This window comes from Macrotis lagotis, chromosome 2 (assembly GCF_037893015.1).
Source record: "Macrotis lagotis isolate mMagLag1 chromosome 2, bilby.v1.9.chrom.fasta, whole genome shotgun sequence".
Taxonomy (NCBI): Eukaryota; Metazoa; Chordata; class Mammalia; order Peramelemorphia; family Peramelidae; genus Macrotis; species Macrotis lagotis.
In genome coordinates this window covers 167898854-167914542 of record NC_133659.1, presented here as the reverse complement: position 1 = coordinate 167914542, position 15689 = coordinate 167898854, and the positions used below count along the sequence as shown (strand labels likewise).

The 15689-nt window shown below is 37.7% G+C and overlaps 1 protein-coding gene across 3 annotated transcripts in view; it reads left to right on the top strand.

The window, feature by feature from the left end:
* Positions 1-460: 460 nt before the first annotated feature.
* Positions 461-15689, top strand: part of DUSP14 (dual specificity phosphatase 14) — a 31032-nt gene continuing 15803 nt past the window's right edge. For 2 of the 3 annotated variants that reach the window (XM_074223489.1, XM_074223491.1), the window contains exon 1: positions 461-748. The gene's annotated coding sequence lies outside the window, so the exon portion shown is untranslated. Of the gene's footprint in view, positions 749-11421; positions 11535-15689 lie in introns of all 3 variants that reach the window. The other variant, XM_074223490.1, reaches the window with a different exon arrangement.

The window sequence follows — 15689 nt, the reverse complement described above, 5'->3', positions numbered from 1 at the left end:
AAAGAGGGGTTTGAATTAGTTGGCATCTGAAGGCCCTTCCACCTCTGGACCCCCCTCTTCAGGGAGGCTTCTAACGTTCCCCCATCACCCACCCACCCGAAGAAAACAAACCAAAATCACGCAATGAAACAGAAGGAAACCAACTAATCAGACTGAGACCCGGCCGATGGGTTTCTGGATGTTCCTCTAATCTTTGAAAGGAGCCTCCTAGGGAGGGTTCAAGGAAACCATAAAAACCAAGTGGCAGCGAGGAAGGAGGGGTGCCCGGGCTCAGCCCCGTCACTGCCCGGTCTCGGTTTCGGTGTCGGTCTCTCTCTCCTTCCCCCGCTCCAGGCGGTCCATTCTCCGGCTCCCCGCCCCTCCCCCCAGCCTCCCCTCCGCGCGTGCAGCGCCGGCAGCCGGGCCGGCGGGAGTGGGGGCGGCGCGCGCAGGCGCACCCGGCCGGCGCTCTGCGCGTGCTCCCTGCGCCGCCGGCTCCCCTCCCCCGCCCCCTCCCCGCTCCCCTCCCCCAGACTCCCGGCGGCGGGCGCAGGGAGCTTGCGCGCGGCCCGCCCCGGGCGCGGGCGGAGGGGAGAAGGAGGGGCGCGCGGCGGCCCCGGATCGCAGAAGCTGGCAGCCGCGCAGGAGGACGGACGCGGAGCGGCCCGGGGAGCGGGGGGCAGCGGCGCGGCCGAGCGGACGGGACGGACCGGACAATCAAGCCCCGCGAGGCCCGGCGGAGGGGCCCGGCCCAGCGAGCGCCGAGCCGGTAAGCGAGCGGCCACCGCGGGGCCGGCGGCCGGGCTCCCGGGCTCCCGGCGGGGCTCGGTCCCGCTCGGTCCCGCGGGGCCGCCTCCCGGGGCCGCCTCGGGCCACAGGCCCTCCTCGGCCCGGGGGCCCGGGGCCCGCGCGAGCCACCCGCAGGCCCGGCGCCCCTCGCCCCCGCGCCCGAGCCCGCGGCGCCCACTTTGTGCCCCCGGCGCCTCCTCCAGCCCTTCCCCCTGAGCCTCCCCCTGGCCCCGGCCTGCCTGCGCCCCCGCCCCCGCTCCCCTCCCCCGCCCTCCTGTCTTTCCTTTTCCTCTTCCTTTCTTCTACCTTTCCCTTACCTCCTCTTTTCATCACCCCCCCCCCCCGCCTTTCTATCCCTTCCCCCTCCTCTCACTCCTGGACAACTCCTTGGCCCCTTCTTCTGTCTCTTCATCCTCCCAACTCTCGCCATCTCCCCACCATTTTCTCCCTTTTCCCGTCATTTGTCACCCCCAGCCCTCCTTTGCTCTCTTCCTCTCCATCCTCCTCAGAGTGTGCTGCCCTCTCCCTCTCCCTCCTCCCAGTCTGGTCTTTCCTTCCCACTTTTCTTTTCTTCTCTTCTCCGTCCCCTCTGAATCTCCTTTGCTTCTCCCCAGCCGCTATCTTTCCCTCTCATTTTCCGGTTCTTTGGTTTCCTTGCCCCCCTGCCATCTTACCCTTCTTCACTTAATACTCCCAAGTGGGGTTGCAACTGTTTACACATTAAATATTTGGGTGAATAGATACTTTCGGAAACAATTTGACTTTCTTGTTGTCAGCTTGAGCTTGATCATTTGTACACTACTAATTCCCTATTGTTTCCCTTTAAGTATCCCTTTGTTTCTGACTCCAAAACTTGTGGATATCAAAGTTGGGGGTGAATTTGTTTTTGTGTAAAGGGATTTGTACAGATAATGTAACTATTTTGCTTAAGTTAATGTGACCAGTGGTTCCACTCTATGGGTGCTATGGTTTTATGGGTAACTGGGCAACCAAGTGACAAAGAGAGTACTTTACTAAGCAGTTTAATTGTGTAGGTATAAGTAACAACCTTTGTACTTTTAATCCAGGTACCTTGAGACACTTTCTGAATATTAATTCTTTAATTTTGACAGTAGCCATATACTACAGGTAGGTGGACAACATTACTTTTAATTTACAGGTATGGAAATTCAGGCCAAGAGACAACTTTTGATTTATCTTTTGCCTGAGATAATATGACGAGTTATTAACTTATTGGAAGAGAAGCCAGCAGATTTGACCCACGAATTTCCTGGAGTTTTTAATTAGAAATTTTTTAGAAGTCATTAAATATTAGAATATCCAACCAGAGTTTATACAACTAATTAAAAGGCAAAGAAAGAGCCCTGGGGCTGGACTGAGATTCATATTATTTGGCTCCTGGGCAGGTATAGGGATAGGCTGTTAACCTCAATATACATATTTTCTTTCTCTTTTTTTTTTTTAAAACAGCAACAATGACTTTTAATATACAAAGCTCTGGACCTTCAGAGCTTTAGAATGTGAGCACTGTAAGGGTATGACTGTCTCACTTTTCTTTTTGGAGCTCCGGTGCTTTGCACATCTTCAGTCTTTAATAAAATATACATATTCATTTCTTTATCTGTGAAATGGGAGAAGGCACTGACTCCCTCATTTTCTGCCTTAAACAGTTGTTAGGCTAGATTATCAGACTTTGCTTTTTAAATTTCATACCTCAAGAGTTGCTGCTTTACCTTGAATTGTTATTTTAATTTTGATCACATGAACCCCTTCAATTGTAGTGCCCCCATAGCAGGTGATTAAACGACCTAGAAACAACGGAGATGGTACAAGTGCTTGATATGGGGACTGTGTTTCCCAATGGTCATCCTGGACTCTGCTGGAGGAGTCTGGGGACAAGGATTCTATTCCTTCTGGGAGTACTGACTCATGATACCATACATCTGTGTTTTTTTTTTCATAATTTTGGCTTATGCCCCATAAAAGAATATTTTCCCTCATTCTGAGACTTTGAAAAACAGTGTTGGATGTTTAGGATCACTAATAAAAGTTTCTCTGCTGAGTGCCTATTAAAAGATTTTGTCATTCATGTCTGCAAATTGTCCTGTTACATAACAGAGTAATTTAAAATGAAGCTTTAGGCTCATAATGCCCACAGTTAAAACTCTTTTTTAGAAAACTCCCATTTAATCAGGCATTTGTAAAGATAAGATTTAAAAGAGCTTTAATGATTACTGTTGCACTTGGGATTTTATTTTAAGGAGAACAGGATATTTTATTATTTTAAAACTTATCATTCACAGATAACCGAATTTGTGAAACTTTTGAATGGGGCAAGTAACAAAATCATGATTTTAAACATATGGGCTTATAAATTTTTCCCAAACAAAAGATCTTGTTTGAGACAGGGCAGTTACCCTCTTTAAACAACCTTAATGCATTGAGTATACTCATCCTGGCTTCTAGGCTTACTATCTACTGCAACTGAAAGCTTTCCCATTCTTTTGTGTATGGTTTTTGGCTTAGTCACTTTTGCCTAATGCAGAGAAGGGGAAAGTGGTGAAGGAAGTTTACCTAGAAATAAGTGAAGAGTTAAGAGTAAGAGAGCATTGGGGCAGCTAGGTGGAGCAATGGATAGAACACCGGTCCTGAGTTCAAAATTTGCACTTTAGAAACGTAATAATTACCTAGCTGTGTGATCTTGGGCAAATCACTTAACCTGATTGTCTTGCAAAAAATGAAACTGAAAAAAAAATCCAACAAAAAAAGTAAGAGAGCATTAACTACTGTCATAATGTGAATTAACTATTTGAGAAAATGAGTGAACAAAAAGACAAGGTTAAAAGAAATTTAAACTGGCATGGTGTTCTTTATATTAGTAGTTTATTAACTTTTGGAATGCTCAGTTTCTGAGGTGGGTTTTATAATCTGCATTTCTACTCAGTGTAATATTTCAAAAAAATCAGATTCCATCCATGTAGGTACTCCTTCCATGGACATAATCTGCAATCCAACCTCATCTTCGTTGTCTCTGCATCCAAAAAAGTTCATCTTTTGGTAGTTATCTGAAGATGAGCTTCTCTGTACTTGGTCTTAGACCATTCTAAGGCAAACAGAAACCATACTGAGTCTGGGAGGATCTACCAGAGTTTCTGAATTGTTGGCTTAGCTATTGAGAAACCATGTATCTTTGTGGCATGGGGAGATAGACCTTTGGTGAAAGACTTATAGTAATTAGAGGTTAAAGAGTGATATAGAATGGAAATTAGCATTTAACCTATACTCATTTAATTGAATATCCCAATATTACAACCAATATATTGAAAACATCTGAAATATATGGGCAATGTTTTATAGCTGTGGATTTACTATTTTTGCAAAGGGTTCTGCTATAAAATTATTTTGGTGGATATAAAACTTTCTTTTAAATTAGTGATTTCTTGGAAGCAAATGTCTAGGAGTGTGAATATCCTCTGGGTCAGAGGGTACCCATATTTTAGACCCTTTATTTGCTTAATTCTAAATTGCTTTCCAGTCTGGCTGAAGCAATTCATTGCTCCACCAACATTATATCTCTTTTCCTTTGCTCCTCCCACCATTAATGAGTTTAATCTTTTATCATTTTTGTCAGTTTACTGGGTATGAGGTGAAACTTCAGGGTTAATGGGTTTGCTTTCCTCCTTTTTATATTGGCCACATTCTTTTATATGGTAGTTAAGTTTGCAACTCTTCCTTTGAAAACTTTTTTTTCCATATCCTTTGACCACTTAAATATTTGGGAAATGGCTTGAGGTCTTTGTTTACTTTGTTGATTCTGTATCTTGGATTCCAACTCCTTTTTTTTTCCTTCAGGAGCATTTATTTGCAACATGACTAATATCTTTTATAACCTCTTTATAGGATCATAGATTTAGGACTGGAAAAGACCATGCATTTTCTTTTTTTTTTTTTAATTTCTTTTTATATATTTTTATTTTATTTAAGGCAAAGAGATTAAATGACTTGCCCAAGGTTACACAGCTAGGCAATTATTAAGTGTCTGAGTCTGGATTTGAACTCGGGTACTCCTGACTCCAGGGCTGGTGCTCTATCCATTCCGCTACCTAGCTGCCCCCAACCCCTTCATTTTCCAGATGAGGAATGTTGAGGATTAGGGAGGTTAACTGTCTTGCCTTTGGTCACAGAGCAAAGAAGTAACTGAATGGAGTCATCCTTATTCCAAGTCCAGCACTCCAGGCATGCTATCGCTTAAATTATCTCATCATCTAGTCAAATATCTTGCCACTAAGCTGGATAGAATAGATGTGTATGAAAAGGGAAACTGCATCTCATCAGGGAAGATAGGTAGATAAAGAGTTTGTTGTACTTGGAAATATTTAGAAGAATTAATACAGTGTGCGGGTAAAATACAATATGGTTTGGTTCAGCTTACTGAGTTATGTCTACCTTGAGTAAATCACATTCTCATGTCCCGATAAGACTGAAGATCTTGGGCTTCAGTCTGTGATGTTTATAATTACCCAGTAAGGTCTTTGTTAAATTATTCTCCTTAGGTCTAATCCATACATGCTTGTGTAAAGATGCTTGCTCTGTAATCCTATATGTATATTTATAGAATTGATACATTTTTCTTGCTTGGAGTCTTAAGGATAGATTTGAAACTTAGGGAATCTGAAATTTGAATCTTTTTAGACTGGGGTGCCAAACTCACATTGAAATGGGGTCACTACACTAGAAGTAAGGTTGATTGTTGCCTTAGAAAACCACATATTAATATCCATGCTTTATTGTATTTTTATTTTGTTAAATATTTCCCAAATACATTTTAGTGTTTTAGAAGTTTGTTTGATTAATGCCTTTTGTTTTTACATCTGGTAGTGAAGACACACAGTTAACTACAGTTAACTGCCCAACAGTGTGTATGACATTTCTTACCAGGTTGCAATGCTAGACTTTTCCATCATGACCTTATACCACCTATCTGCCCTCCTCCCTTTCAGCTTACTTTTTTGTGTTTTCTTTCTTCCCTCTTAGATGGTAAGCTCCAGAGGACTAGGTCTTTCTCTTTGTGTTTGTTTCTCCATCATTTGAAACAGTGCCCTTTGAAAATAGTCTGTAGACCCTTATTTGTATGAAAGATGAGGAGGAGAAAGAATGCTTTTATGAGCTATCCTATTTTGTTCTTTACTATTACTTTTTTGATTGGGTTTCTCTTTATTGTTTAGTAGTCTTTATGAAGAATTTTTTTAAATTTTGCATAAAACAGGAAGACTCATTTTCTCCATTTTGAACATCAATATTGGCATTCAGAGCCTGATAGCTCACTCAACTTTTATTTATACATCTTTCTCTGAATTTCTCATTCATCATTTCTTAAAGCAAAACAATATATCACTATTTGTTAATTCTCCACTCATTTGTTTCCAGTTTTTCAATTTTATTTTAAATATACATAAAATGTTTATTTAAGAAAAGGGCATAAGTAAGAGAATTATGAATATTGTCAGGAGCTCAGTTTGAGAAACTGAGGGAATGTGGTATTTGAACAGGTTGATCCTGAGAATCTTCTTTTGAGCCTTAATTCTACATTTGGTCATGAAAAATTAGTTAAAATAAAATGAGGGGAAAAAACCCTCAATCTTTATTCTGAAAGATTCAACTAAGAGAAATGCTGATTGACAGAATTCCTTCTGCCAGACCAATTCCTGGAATCCTAGCAACTTCCAATATATATTTCATGGAAATTGAAAGAAAAGGTGACATCTCACAATATAAGAAAAAGGTGAATAATACAAGTTTTAGGGATTTTGATATATCACCTTGAATAGGTTGGTACAAAAGAAATTTTCCTTGTCCCTTCTTTGGAAAAGTGGTAGAGGTAAACCTTTTTTTAGGCCCCTCATAAACTAAGAGGCACATCTTTTCTCAATGTAGTCAAGTCAATAAACATTTATTAAGTGCTTAGTATTACTAGGTCCTGTACTAAATTCTAGGAATATAAGAAGAAGCAAAAGAAAGCCTCAGCCCTCTAGGAGCTTATATAGTCTAATGGGGTGGCATTAAATTGTAACCATTCAACCAGATGTGTCCAAACAAGCTATAGATGGGATAAATGGAAATTCAGAGAAGGGAAGGCAAGGGAATTAAGAAGGGTTGGGAAAGACTTTCTGTAGAAAAGGAATTTTAATTGAGACTTAAGGAAGGCAGGGGAATCAATGGGGGATATAAGGAGGGACTTATCAAGCATGGGAGACTGACTGAGAAAATGCCTGGAGTGGAGAAATGGAGTGTTTTATTCTTAGTGCAGCAAGGAGGCCAGTGTCAATGGATTGAATTAGGTTTATAAAAATATATTCTTTTTATTAATCTAATCACAAATAAACTAATTACCAACCAATTAAGAATCTTCCCTGAAATTGATTACTTCTGCTATTCAAGAAGGACTGATTAAGGTTTCTGTTCTTTGGACATCCAAGACTTCAGACCAGCACAGTTAGAATATTGAATCACAATTTCTACAGTGCAGCTGGAGCTTAGGTGCTGTTAACTTTCACAATAAGAAGCTTAATTTTCCTAATTTCATAAATTTAATATGATATGTTAAAACATAAATATGGAATTGTCTTTAACTTTCCTCTGCTGTGCTTGTTCAACTTTGTGTCTCTTGTTTTTTTTTTTTTCCTTCAAGGCAATGGGGTTAAGTGATTTTGCCCAAGATCACCCAGATAGGCTGAGGCCAAATTTGAACTCAGGTCCTCCTGACTCCAGGGCTGGTACTCTAGCCACTGCACCACCTAGCTGCCCCGTGTCTCTTATTTTAAGACTGGTTTGCTTAACTGACATGATCTTAGTATAGTCTTCCTTTTACTCAGAAAGCAAATAATTGTCTGTGCAGTGTTGTCAGTATTTCCACTCTCTGCCATCTCAGAGGCTAAGTAACTTGTCTAGGGCCTTTTAAAATCCTTGTGTCATGCTAGAATTTTCATTTCCTGTAAGAGGATCAAACTGCTGTTGGTGATTTTTTTTTTAGAGTTCTTATTTTCTGTTTTTATTCTGGGTTTTTTTTAAAAGATTTTATTTATTTTGAGTTTTACAATTTTTCCCCTAATCTTATTCCCTCTCCCCACCCCCAACAGAAGGCAATTTGGCAGTCTTTGCATTGTTTCCATGGTATACATTGATCCAAATTGAATGTTAAGAGAGAGAAATCATATCCTTAAGGAAGAAAACATGAAGTATAAGAATTAGCAAGATCAGACAATAAGATACTAGTTTTTTTTCCTAAATTAAAGTTAATAGTCCTTGGTCTTTGTTCAAACTTCACAGTTCTTTTTCTGGATAAAGATGGTATTCTCCATTGCAGACAGCCCCAAATTGTCCCTGATTGTTGCACTGATGGAATGAGCATGTCCTTCAAAGTTGATCATCGCCCCCATGTTGCTGTTAGGGTATACAGTGTTTTTCTGGTTCTGCTCATCTCACTCAGCATCAGTTCATGCAAATCCCACCAGGCTTTCCTGAATTCCCGTCCCTCTTGGTTTCTAATAGAACAATAGTGTTCCATAACATACATATACTACAGTTTGCTAAGCCATTCCCCAATTGAAGGAAATTTATTTGATTTCCAATTCTTTGCCACCACAAACAGGACTGCTATGAATATTTTTGTACAAGTGATGTTTTTACCCTTTTTCATCATCTCTTCAGGGTATAGACCCAGTAGTGGTATTGCTGGATCAAAGGGTGTGCACATTTTTGTTGCCCTTTGGGTTATAGTTCTAAATTTCTCTCCAGAAAGGTTGGAGGAGTTCATAGTTCCATGTTGGTGAATTTTTTTTTTTAAGTTTTTGCAAGGCAATGGGGTTAAGTGGCTTGCCCAAGGCCACACAGCTAGGTAATTATTAAGTGTCTGAGATCGGATTGGATTTGAACTCAGGTACTCCTGACTCCAGGGTGGGTGTCATTCATTCTTACAATTATAAAAATATTAATCATTCATAAAGTGTGTGTTGTACATCTAGTATAAATCAGTTAAAGCTTCAAATATGGTCTTTTTAAAATAGGCAGAAGTGCCTAACTTGAATAAAAGAGAATTTAAGTTAGATTTGGTTGTTCAGAGTTTTGCAGAGTATTACTAAGAACATGATTTAAAAGCAAAGGAGCTCAGAGAGTACTTACTGCAAGTGATTTGACTACAAGTTCTAAATCAAGATTTAAAATTAGGAATTAATTTTGATAATATAGATGCTATGCTGTAATGGTCTCTTCATTGAGTTCTGTAATTACATTCAGTGTTAGCTGTTGTCATTATTTGCTAAAGTACACACTGCCTGAATATATGTGACAAACAATGGAAGAAGTGTTGGGGTTCCCAGTTATTTCTTTTAATTCAAATTTAATTTTTAATTAAAGTTAAAATGAGGTGAATATGAAGAGTACCTATTAATTTCCCACTTGATAAAAGAGACATAATTCAGAGTTAGATTGTCTTTTTATTTTGAGTACATATAATTCACTTGATGTTTTGTGTTCAATTTTGTGTGTTTTTTTTAAAATGGTGATTTTATTTCATCTCAAATTGTGGCTTCCTTTAGTGCTCATACAGACACTTGATGCATTTTATTTTTGCTGGAAAACATTTTATTAAAGATAGAGTGGATAATTGGATTTTATCTGATTCCAATTTTGTTGGCAACATCCAAAGCATCATAGTCTATAGCTATTTGGACATAGGCCTTCTTCTCTCCATCAGGCTGAATCAGTCACTCATCAGTCACTTTGTTCTTGGCCACACTGATATCATATAGCTTGATCTGATGGTTGTTTGCCTTGATGTCCACAATGATTACAAGGGTGTTGTCTTCAATCACTTTCATAGTAGACTCAGTGGTTGTGGGAAACTTAATGATGGCATAGAGATCAAGCTTGTAACTCAGAGGGGCACTTTTCTTCATGGATTTGGGCTGTCTCCTAAGTCTTAAGAGTCACCAGAAGGTGGGTAATACTGAGATCTTATTTTTGTGGCTCTGGATGGACACCCTTCAACACTGCCTTCTTGGCTTTTAAGGCCTTGGACTTGGCTCTGTCTGGAGGGGGACAACTATTTCTTCTTTGCCTTTGGCATCATTTTGGAGAAAAGACTGGCCTTACTTTTATTTAATTTTTTTTCTTTATACATTGCCTGTAATTTCTCCCTACCTCCTACCAGAAAACTATTCCAAGACTTTTGAAATAAAAAAAATTGAGGAAGAGAAGAACAGGAAAGTCAAACATCATATTGAAAAAAATCTGAAAATAAATGCTATGTTCCACATTTGTGAATCCCTTCCTCCACTTCTGCAAATGGGATGGGGCAGATTTCTCATACCTCTTCTTTGGAATAAAGGTTATTCTTTATAATTTTCCAACATTCATTTAAGATTGTGGCTCTTTCCATCTAGATTGTTGTCATTGTGTATATTTTTTTCTCTCTGGTTACTTTATTTTTCATTAGCATATTTGTTTCTTCTAATACATTAATATTCCATCACATCCATGAATCACTATTTGTTGAGACATCCCTTATTGATGAGCAATGTTTTTTTCAGTTTTTTTGCTACTACAAAAAAGTGTTGCCATAAATACTTTGGTGTGTTAGAAACTTTTTAATTAGTGGTTTTTTTTTTAAAAAGCAGTCACTTTTTTTGTTTTTGTTTTTTGCAAGACAGTAGGGTTAAGTAACTTGTCCAGGGTCACACAGTTAAGTAATTATTAAGTGTCTGATTTAGGATTTGAACTCAGATCCTCCTAACTCCAGGTGCTCTGTTTGCTGTGCTACCTAGCTGTCCTCTTCAGTCACTTTTTATTGGTGACCCCTCTCCTCTTTTGGGGGGGGTATATATTAAGCATTTTTTTAAGGCTTTTGCAAGGCAATGGGGTTAAGTGGTTTGCCCAAGGCCACGCAGCTAGGTCATTATTAAGTGTCTGAGGCCAAATTTGAACTCAGGTACTCCTGACTCCAGGGCCAGTGCTCTATCCACTGCACCACCTAGCTGCCCCAAAATTCTTACTTTTGAATGAATTCTTATTTATTTGTAGCTTTCTTGAATATAAATGTTAAAAGTTTACAGTTCTTCTGTAGACTTTTCATGTCTTTTAACTCTAATGGGGAATGGCTTTTGGTCTTATATTGTCTGATGTTTCTTAGTAATTAAAAGATTGAAATGTGTGTTCAGGGCTTTATAAAGCTTAAATTAGAGTGCTTTTAGATTCCATACTCTAATGTTTATTATTTTAATTTTCAATCTAGAGTGGTGCAGTATAGTATACAGGTTAGGCAATCTGAAGAGTTAGCTATTCTCTAAACAATCCTCTTACCCAAAAGTGTAAATAATTCTTTGAGAATATTTTAGAAATTTGTAAAATAGTTTCTTTCAAATATAGTAAAGTATGTTGAGAGCCAGATAGCTGAAAGGTACTTCATATATCATCTCATTTTGATTAACCACTAAGTTTACAGGTCAAAGAAGTCATTGGCATAGCTTGTTGTATGTTTTTCTAGCTTTTGATATTTCTTGTTTGACAAAGTTCATCACTTAAGTTGGCATAGTTCATAGTTTTTAGGAACACCAAATTTTCAAAGAGTTAACTGTTCTTTATCTTGAAATCTCTCAGGTGCAGAGAGGTAAAGTAGTCTTCATCAAGTTAGTGGTTTGAATTCCTCTTCACCCTACAAGAGAGGAAATTTGGCCAACAGTAGTTGGGGATTTCTCTTTAAAGGGACAAAGGTAGGTCAATTGTCACTTGAGATGTACTGCTGTAGGCTTTCATAACACTGTAGTACCTGTAGTAAACAATATCATGGTCTTTTAGGAAACCTGAAATCAGTGCTCTTGGTTTTAAGAATTTTGATATATTCATCAAAGGATAATTACAAAGGATAACATATAAACTTAAATTCTGTAGACTTTAATCCTATCTAGAAATATCCCTTTTTTTAAACAAATAAGAATATATATTTAGAGAAATGAAAACATGTGGTTCTTCAGTGATAGCATGGCCTTCAATAATCCAACAGATATGAGCTATTCTGCTTTAGACTCAAAATCTGGTGATAATTTCTTGCATACCTAGGCTTTTTTCTTTTACACTTCTCCTAGTATTCCTGACCTATATAAATCAAGAGTTCATCATGTAATTCAGCATTCAGATCTATGAATCATATTATAATTTTACATTTTACTCTTTGAACATTTTAAAACAAGATTTATAGACTATTGCACAAATTGGTTCCAGTTACCACCAAACAGGTTTAGTCTTATGTAATTGTGGAACCTTGCAAGTATTTTTTGAGTTTATCAGATTTCCACACCCAATGGAGGATATCTTATTTAGTAGTTAGTGAGTTTTAAAGTTTAGATTAGTGTTTAGGTTAAGGATAAAAAACAGTTGAAACATCTCTGCATTTTTAATTCCTTTTCCTTTTATATTTATCATTACCCCATGCTTTTATCAATTCATGTTTTAATTGCATATATATATATATGTATATATATATATTTTGTTAAGGCTGTAGATTTAATTGTCACTAATCTTGATAATATAATCAAACTGGAAACCCAAGAAGTTAAGTTTTCTTTTTCCCTGGCTATTCCACTGACTGACATTCAGAATCTGGGAAAGATCAAATAATCGTTTGTCTATGGCTTCTTAACTGTAAAGGAAGAATAATGGAATTACATCCCTGGCACTGAATCATATTTGTATAGGAGGAGATTTTGTTAAATCTAGGCAGAATAGTCAGAAGGAATGAAGAAAATGAATGAAACCTAAACACTTTAGGAGCCCTTACAGGGTAAAGGACAGCACAGTTTCAGTGGAATAGAGGAAGCTCAGAGTATCTTAATAGATGCAATTTTAGGACCCTAAAATCAAATCAGTTTTTAAGCTTCCATGACCACACTAATTTCCCTTTTCTCTGAGAAGTAACTTTTTTTTATTTTTTAGGTTTTTATAAAAAATTTTTTGCAAGGCAGTGGGGTTAAGTGACTTGCCCAAGGCCACACAGCTAGGTAATTATTAAGTGTCTGAGGACTGGATTTGAACTCAGGTCCTCCTGACTCCAGGGCTGGTGCTCTATCCACTGTACCACCTAGCTGCCCCAGAGAAGAAACTTTTAAATGTTGAAGGATCAGCAGTTCTTATAGTTGGTCATATTTGTTCTTGTACTATAATAGGTCAGTGGAGAATAAAATTGATTCAAGATCATTTTGTCAGAATTTTAGTGCAATTTTGCAACAAATTTTCTCTGCATCTATTTTCACTGTTCCTTCTAAAGTATGTGCTCACCATACCCCTCATTTTGGTACTTAATTGTTTACTACCTTGTTTTGTTAGATGATTTATTGTGTTTAGATCTTGTCTTTTCAGTAAGATTGTAAGTGCTTTGAGGTCAGGGATCATTGATGTTCCTTTACTTGTTTTCTTTTCCTGATAGAACCTAGTGGATGAATGAGTGAAAAATTTATGAGTAGGAATGGGATCAAACTGTAAACATCATGCTCCTCATCATAAACTTATAACCATGTAAATGCTAAAAAGGAATTTCCTTCACCCCATTCATGGAATCCGTTAATTGTTACTCTGTACTCCCTCTTTGCCTTTTGGAGGAAGGCAGTATCACCAATTCATGAGCTGCTTGTATTGATTTGACACATTTCACATTGAATATAGATAGTCCTTAACAAAGTGAACTGAATTCTCATTGGAGTCAATATTTTAATCAGCCCTTCAGTAAGCATTTATTAAGAACCTTATGTTCAAGATCCTGTGCTGGGGATGCAAAGACAAACAAAAATAGTCCTGCTTTGAAGAAACTAACATCCTATTGAAAGGATACAGTATATTTAAATAGGTGTAATTTGAGGAGTGAGAGAACAGGACAGACTTCCCATAGTGCCACTGGGGGGATACATTCCAGATATAGGGAACAGCCTCTTCGGGAGGGGGAGGATAGGTGGACAGACAGGAGATGGGAATGCTGTGCCTAGGGAATTGCAATAGGATTTTTAGGTTGGAATAGTGAATAAGTAAGAGGAATAAAATTAACTGGAAAGGTGGGAAGATGGGGTAATGATTAATATGAATGGGGAGAGCAAGACTGAAACAGCATGAGGAGATGATCTTTAGGTGGAATCATGAGCCTATATTTGGAGATAAAAGGGTCTCTAGAACCTATCTGAGACCAGCTCATTCATTTTATAAATGAGGAGACTGAGACTAGAAAAGTTAAATAAATATCTAGTGACAAGAATTAGCATCTGATTGGATATGGGAAATTTGGTGGGGTGAAGGATAAAATTGTGGATGAATAAGATTGCAAACTTGGCCAACTGAAATGAGAGGGGTGCTGTCACTCCTCAGAGATTTACTGAAGAATAGCAAATCTTGAGTTTATTGAATTTTAATCTAATGCTACTGTACTATATCTGCTGTATTATCCTTGTTGCTGCCATTAGTTATAATTTCTCCCCTCCTATACATGTTGTACATCTTAAGTCCAACTATTGACTGAATAAACAAAAACAGCCATAATATGACATGATAATAGTTTAAATGAGAACATTTATATATAGTCACTATTCATTTTGTTAGTGTCAGACATACACAGTTGCTGAACATGTATTCTAGCAGACTAGGTGAGCTCTCTTTAACAAGCAAATATTGGGTACTTCAGGCTTTAGTTCCGTGGCTAAGTTTATTTTTATATCCTGTACAGATATTTTCAGGATAGAAATGTTTTGGGGAAAGTACAGAACAAAAGAAAAAATAACATGATTACTTTAAGTGTAAAGTTTGAGGTTTTAGAGTTATTTGTAGTTGGTGTATTTAAATAAATACAGATTAAGTATGTGCATCTATGTGTATATATGTATCTATATTTAAAAATATGTATCTATTTGTTAAGCTACTAAAGCTTTAAGAACAATTTGTGAACTGAGTGTTCTGCCAGAGTGTCTGGTACTGTACTGTACTTTTATTTTCAGCATTTAGTCTTAGTGTTTGTTTTAATATAGCTTAGCATTTCATATTTTGAGCACTATTCCTAATATTTTATCAGATACAGTTTTCTCTTATGATTTAAAACTTGTTAAATTGAGTTAATTTATCATGGACAAGACAATATTTCTAGTGGACTATATTTCTGATTTTTAAAAATGGAAGTCAAAGGAGAAAATTGATTTCTTTAATTGAAATTCACTTTATGGAAAACTTAACTGTGTTGCATATGAGTAAGTAGATTATGATAATAAAAATAGCTGAGATTTATATAGTACTTTAATGTAGGCAAAGTACTTTTATTTCATTTGAACTTCACAACAATCCTGGGAGGTAGACAATATAAGTATAATAATAATAATAGCTAGATTTGATACACTCGTTACATATTATTATTACATGTATCTCATTTAATTCTCATAGGTGAGCATCCTGAAGTTTTTAAAGGTAAAGGGTTTCACATAGATAATAAGTAGTAGGAGTCATACTAAGTCACTTGACTCACAGTATAGCTCTGTTCATTATGCAGTGCTTCCTCTTCATGGATGCTTACAGATATTTTCTTGAAGAGCTAGAGACCATTGAGAAATTTAATGTAAAATAAAGAGGTTTGGGGGCAGCTAGATGGTATAGTGATTTAAGCACTGTCCCTAGAATAAGAGGAACTGAGTTTTCAAGTTTGGCCTCAGAAACTTTATATACTTTACTCTCTCTCTCTCTCTCTCTCTCTCTCTCTCTCTATATATATATATATATATATATATTTTACACCTACTAACTGTAACTCTGGTAAGTCACTGAACCCTAACATTTTCAGGGTGTAAAGTGTAGACTCCACTATTTTTTGTATAGCATTGAAATTTGCAAGGCTGAGAATTTAATTT